Below are 7,123 nucleotides of genomic sequence, written 5' to 3'. Positions count from 1 at the left end.
TTTATTTTTATATAATTACCCCTCCTGTCCCTTCATTTTTGCAAGTGTCATATCTGGAAGACTATCTAAAGAACATGCAGAGATTGCTACCCTGGGAATGCATTAACGATCCAAGAATAGGCTTATATTACATTGGCAGTATGGTACATAGATACACATAACACATGTTGGTGTCTTCACATTTACCTAAGAAACATTTGATACTCTCAGTTTACTTTGTAGAATCCTTGAGAATTTGAAGCAGTTACTCACGGCTGTGCTGAGGCAACATTATGTGATACATTATATAAGTGAAGCTTAATCATCTTTCTTTCATAAAAAAGGATGGATTTTACAGGAAATGTATGGAAAAATATTTTGTGGAGGACTTCTTTGATGCTTTTATCTTGCTTTCAAATGAAGTTGCCTAAACTGCAAACTTCAAGGAACTTCTAATAATAATAAAGTTTTTTCCCCTAGTTTTTATTACACTGAAAATCCTTCAGTCTTTCAGACACATGTTATCAGTTCAGCAACTATAAATAATGGAAATTCCTTGCTGAATTGGCATAGTTTTTTCTTTCTTTCTCTTTTTTGTTCTCTCTCTCCTGTCCTTTCTCAATATATTACAGTGGTTTGAAAGGTAGAGGCTGTAACATTTACAAGGTGGGATATTTTTGTATACTGTTATTCCGGTAATGTTTGTGCATGAGTTTTCATTGGTGTCTAGAATTGATATTATATGAAACCTTTTCCAAAAGTACCAAGGGATAGACTCCACTAAACGTACTAAAATGCATTTTATGCAATCCGATTTTAAAAGCAAGTTTATGGGGCTGCACTTTTCGGCAATGTGGTCCAGTGGATGGTCACGTTACTTTTTGAACTGTCAGACCCAAAAACATAACTGGACTGTTTGTGTGCAAAAGCATCACTTTTCCAAGTTCTGGTTTGCCTCTGGAGATACAACTCTCTCAAAGATGCACAACCTTTTTGCTCCTGAAGGTTTCATCCAGTGCAGGCAGAAGGAAAAGACTCCTCAGGTGTGAAACACTCCCCCACATAAGCATGTATATGCATACACATGTGTTTACATGTACACACCCTACCTGTTTGCCTCTGTCTTCTTTCCAGAATCTTCTCCCTAACTCTAGGCCTGCCTCCCTTTAATCCCACCAAATCAATTTTCCCATTTTTCCCCGAAAACCTTTTTTTTTTCATTTATTTCAATTTCTACTGGGATTGTTCCTTTTCTATTCCAGTCCATTCATTATACTCTGATCCTTCCTAAAGAACTTACATTTTGTTTACTATTTAACCATTTGTTCGTCTGTGTTTTCCTTTTTTCCCCACCTAGTTTCATGGGGTTCGGTCTCGTATATAAACATACAAACCTTAGTGTATGTGTGTGTGTGGGGGGGGTCTCATTCTTTGTAACTTCCTTGCCCTGGCAGCTATTATTTTAGTTGTCCATTTCTTGTAAATTCCTAGCCTTTGCACCTATGCTTCCTGAATTCTTATTTTACAGACCCAGGGACATGTCTCTGCTGTTTGTCACTTCCATATAACTTGACAAACACATTCCACCCCCAAAAATATATAGCTGATCATCATTCACTGAAAAATCTTGAAGGTACAACCCCACAAAAAATGGTTGCACAAGTCATGCCAGCAAATTTTATCCATTCCGACAAAGCAAAAAAATCCAGAAAACCGTTTGTGGATTTCCTATACTCGGCAACGAGAGGTCTGAAACATCATTTACCCAAATATCGCTAACAATTCAGGCCCTGACTCAGATCAGGATATTATGTATTGGATCTGAATAGAAGCAGGCTGATTTCTAGATCACCAAATTAAGATTCTAATGGAATTTTCTGGTTGGCACATATCTTTACTGAATACAGAGACTATGGTTGTTTAAAGCAGATATGTTAAATAAAGTTCTAAAAGCCATTGTATTGATTTATTTGTCCTAAAAAGAGTTTCAGAGAATTGCATTTTCCCCCCACTTAGAGCTTCCAGAAATCTCAGGTGTCTAGTGTTGGAGAAGGAGAACATTTGATTTTTTTTTTTGTCTCAGGTGACTTAGAAGTGTGGTTAGTCATCTCTGACAGTGTCCACTTGGAGTCTGCATTTGCTGGCTCAACACAAAGGTGCTTGTATGTATGTTCTTGTCGGCTGGATAGCTTGGTAAGTTAGGCATCCTGCAGAGGCGGAGGATGGGAATTCCATTCCACACTGTGCCACCTAGGAGAAGAACCCACCTGTGCAGCCTTGGGTGAGATGTATAACCCCAGAGCACCCTCAGAAGAAGGGAAATGATGAATCGCTTGAGTATTCTATAGCTAAAAAACCCTGGAAATGATGAACATATGCCAGAATCAACCTGGTGGCACAGTATTATTATTGGATGTGTTCTGCCTACACAACAACAGCACACCCAAAAGTCAGGAATGAGGGGAAGCAAGTGGGAGAAAAAGAAGGTAGGTGGCTATATGCATGCTGTGTCCTTTAGAATAAGGTAGGGTGTAGAGTGCCAGCCTTACAACTTATGAGCCTTCTTGGTGCACAAGTCCAGCCACCATGGGTGCACATGTGTGTGTGGATCTTCAAGTGAGCTGGTGGTGAGCCTTCCACAAATTTCAGCAGAAATTTACAGCCCGTAAAAACTCGTCATCTATCGTATAAGTAAGGCCACACAAGATACAAGCCTCAGCAGGAATGGTAGCAGACACTGTAGCTGCTGGAAGCATTTTGCCCTCTACCCTTCCACTGAGCATACTTGATAGTAAATTCCAGAGCATGCCTGCTAGTAAATGTGTGGAACACACGGAAGGCTGAGCGATAGGGCTGCAACCAAAATTAGGAATGAATAGCTATTGGTCTTTTTAGGACAAATCGATTGATCTTTTTAAAGATAACCTTTGATTGACTTTATTTAACGTGTCTTCTTTAAGCATGAATGGTTTTTATTCTCTGTTAGCCAGCCAAACACTGTCTTTCAAGTATTAAATTAGCCACTGATCTGAAGAAATGGAGACCTTGGATTTAAACCCTTATTTTACCTTTAAGTGCTAAATTAAAGGATTTGTAAGTGATTCTGTTTCATCAGGATCTACTTCTTTACAGTGAAGTTTCATATTTGAAATTGGATGTATTTTCCATCTATCTCTTTACGATACATATCTATCTATCTCGTATAAGACCTTCTTTGTGTTCATTCCTTTAACAAGGATGGGGATGGGGGGGGTGCTGGTCCACTCAGATCTTCTCTAATGTGTTCATTTTCCTTTGTAGAGTATCTGTAGGCATTTACACGTGGCTTATGATATGTACCCTGCTCATAGGTTATTTGAACAATATTTTACCTGTTTTTTCTTTCTTTTTTGGTTACTGTACAAACAACTCTTGGCTCATAAATCTAAATCAATATCCTTCATCTGACAGGAGAAGAAAATGAAGCAAGGGATTAGGGATTTTTCTGACAGTTAGCAAATGTGTGGTAAACCTTAGAAAGGAAGCTGGGCATTCTGAACTTGCCATAGCTGTTTGAGCAACATGGTTATGCTTCCTACTCTTGAGATGATTAAACAAATCCTTTGGGGAAAAGACAGCAACTGGTGCAAATTTCAAGTCATTTTCTAAGACTGAATTCATTCAGCAAATGTTCGCTTGTGTTGTTGGAAAAGAGTGTTTGTAATGACCAGCATGTTTTCTTAACAAAACTCTATTAGCCTTTGCCCTGCTTCGTTTTGAACTCCCAGGCCAAACTTACCTCTTGTTGTTGTCTTATCTCTTGACTCCCTACTTTAGCATTCCAGTCCCCTATAATGAGAACATCTTTCTTTGGTGTCAGTTCTAGAAGGTGTTGTATGTCTTCATAGAATTGGCCAATTTCAACCTCTTCAGCATTGGTGGTTGGTGCATAAACTTGGGTTACTGTGATGTTGATGTTGAAAGGGGTGCCTTGGATATGTTTTGACATCATTCTATCATTTTTGAGATTGTATCCCATTACAGCTTTTCCCACTCTTTTGTTGACTATGAGAGCTACTCCATTCCCTCTACGGGCTTCTTGCCCACAATAGTAGATATTATAATCGTCTGAATTGAATTTGCCCATTCCTGTCTATTTTAGTTCACTGATGCCCAGGATGTCAATGTTTATTCTTGCCATCTCCTGTTGATCACATCCAGCATACCAAGGTTCATAGATCTTGCATTCCAGGTTCCTATGCAGTATTTTTCTTTGCAGCATCGGACTTTCCTTTCACTTCCAGGCACGTCCACAGCTGAGCTTCCTTTCGGCTTTGGCCCAGTGATGGGATTCAAATAAATTAACAACAGGTTCTATGTCCTAATGATAAATAAATAAATAAATAAATAAATGAATGAATGAATGAATGAATGAATGAATGAATGAATGAATGAATGAATGAATGAATGAATGAATGAATGCCCAGGACATTTTAAAAAAAGGTACCACATAAGCAACAGTCTTATGTGGTACCTTTAACTTGAAAAAAATCATAGTAAAATGAGGACGGTTGGGTGTTTGACTGAAGCGGTCTCACCCCAAAACTTTTCCCCTCTGTGTCCTGCCCTCATGCCTTGTCAATCACCCCCCCTCTCTGCCTCAAGGCCATGAGCTTTCCTCCAGTGACGTCAAGGACTCATCCCCCCCCCTTTCCGCCATTGACATCTCTGCTCTTTCCAGGGCTTTATCTCTCTCACCCACACCCCACCTCAGATGGCTCAGTGTGGCGCAGGAAGGGAGGCAGCTAATTGCGCCCCCCTCCCCCCTGCTCGTCGCTGGTCACCTGGCCCCTCCTCCTTCATTCATCTCAGGCCAGCAAACGGTTCTAAGAACCATTAGTACATTTAGGAATCGGTTCTATAGAATAGGTGCGAACCTGCTGAATCCCACCTCTGCTTTGGCCCAACTACTTCATTAGCTCTGGAGCTACTTGCACTTGTCCTCCGCTCTTCCTCAGTAACATGTTGGATGCCTCCCAACCTGAGGGGCCCATCTTCCAGTGTCATATCTTTTAGTCTTTTGTTTCTGTTCATGGGGTATTCTTGGCAAAGATACTGGAGTGGCTTGCCAATTCCTACTCCAGGTGGATTGCGTTTAGTCGGAACTCTCCACTATATCCTGTCTGTCTTGGTTGTCCCTGCATGGCATAGCTCATGGCTTCTCTGAGTTATTCAGGCCCCTTCGCCATGCCAAGGCAGCAATCCATGAAGAGGTTTGACTTGTATACAGTTTACTAAATGTGGTGCTTACTCAGTGTTATAAACCTTTCAATATCCTGACGTATCTTGGCATCTTAGATGTGCCAGTAGAATTACTTAATGGAAGTTAATTAATAACCAATTTTAACCTAGCCTTTATTATTATAGAATATACTATCAGTTAGCTTATCTGTTTTAATGAGCTGGAGAACACTTTTAAAATACTTGATCAAGTGTAGTTATGTCTCATGCTATCTGTATGGCCTTGAACAAGCTGTATGATCCTAGCACACCAGCAGAAGGAAGGACTGATAAATCTCTTTTGATTATTATATACCTAGAAATATACCTAAGAAAAACTTGTGAGAGTCACCATAAATCAGAATTAACTTTATATCATGTAGCTATTATACTGAGTTTGTAATATGTGTTTGTGTAAATTTATCATTAAGGAGTATTTACCCTATGATGGCAAGAACCCTACTTGTATATTGTGTACTTCACTGTTGAAAACTACTACTAATAAATGAGACACTGGTCATATTATGAAGTTTGTATTGAATTGCACAACAGCCATATGACTAATAATATGAGTGGCATCTTGTTAGATGGTGGCAATTCACCACAGTGAGTTATGATTTTAATTTATGCTCATGTATCAATATTATGTCTAATAGATGAAATTCTGAGACTTACTATATGGGCATTTAGCCTACTGTCTGGTCTGCTGCAGGGATGAGCTGGTTCACTCCTAAAGACAGTGACTAGACAATGTCATTCTTAAGGGCAAATCAACCTGATCTCAGAGTATTCCTGCCCTCACCTTTCTGGCCCCTGTCAGGGCCTTCAACGGTTTTGGTGTTTGTAGGATTGCTCTGGTTTGGTTAATCTCCAGTGTGTGTATGAACACTGGAAATGAACCAAAAGCAAGCCTTCCAGCTGCAAAAGCTCCTTCTGCTGGGAATTTCTCATCTCATGAAAGTGGATTCAGCTGTGGGCAGTTTCTCAATATGGTATTTAAGACAAGGCAATGAAAATGTTTTTCTAAAGAAAAAATATAAGATGCAGTGTGTTTTTGCTTCCCTAATAGAATCTAAATGCCCCCTATGCAATTCTACTGGCCCTCTGCTGAGGAACAGAGGAAGTGTTTAATTTGCCTAATATCTTTTAGTGGCTCTCTTATTAACCCGTTTTACAATGTTAAAAATTCTCCCTAGAAGGAGCCGAATCAAATAGAGTTTGCCTGAGCTCCAATATGCCATTTGGGTGCCAGAATCACATCAAACAGGATATTGCATCTCTACCTAACCCCAAGTGACCCTACTTAGCCTTCACTCGCCCACTCCAAAAGAGCCCCTGTAGACAAGCTCTCAGAGTTAGCAATTTTCCAAACACCCTGACAAACTGGTGTAATATGAAATTAAAATAACAATAATTGAATAAAGCCCATATGGCTCTATGTGTCACTGAGGCTCAGCTCATTGCTGAGTCCTTGATAGAATGAAGTAACCTAGTCCCTCTCCCAGTGTGTGGAGACAGTGTGCACAGGTTACGGAGTCAATTACTGAATCAAAAGAGAATTGGTGTAATGTAAGGTACTGGGACTTGTAGGATCTGGGACTTGTAAGAGCTAGATTCTCATCCCACTGGGCTATTCACTGGCTGACCTTGGGCCAGCCACTTTCTCTTAGCCTGATCTACTTCACAGGGCTGTTGTGAGGATACAGTGGGGAGGAGGAGAGCCACATCATAGAGTACTCTGAGGTTATTAGATGAAAGGTGGGATAGAAATGTAATGAACGGACAAACAAAAATGCTGGAATATCCTAGTGGTGGCCTGAAGTATTCTGCAATAAGAACAAAACCAAAAGAAACTGGAAATATCCACTGAAGCTGAACCAGAAGG

Source organism: Pogona vitticeps, chromosome 5 (assembly GCF_051106095.1).
Source record: "Pogona vitticeps strain Pit_001003342236 chromosome 5, PviZW2.1, whole genome shotgun sequence".
NCBI lineage: Eukaryota > Metazoa > Chordata > Lepidosauria > Squamata > Agamidae > Pogona > Pogona vitticeps.
Note: the sequence above shows the minus strand (reverse complement) of the source record.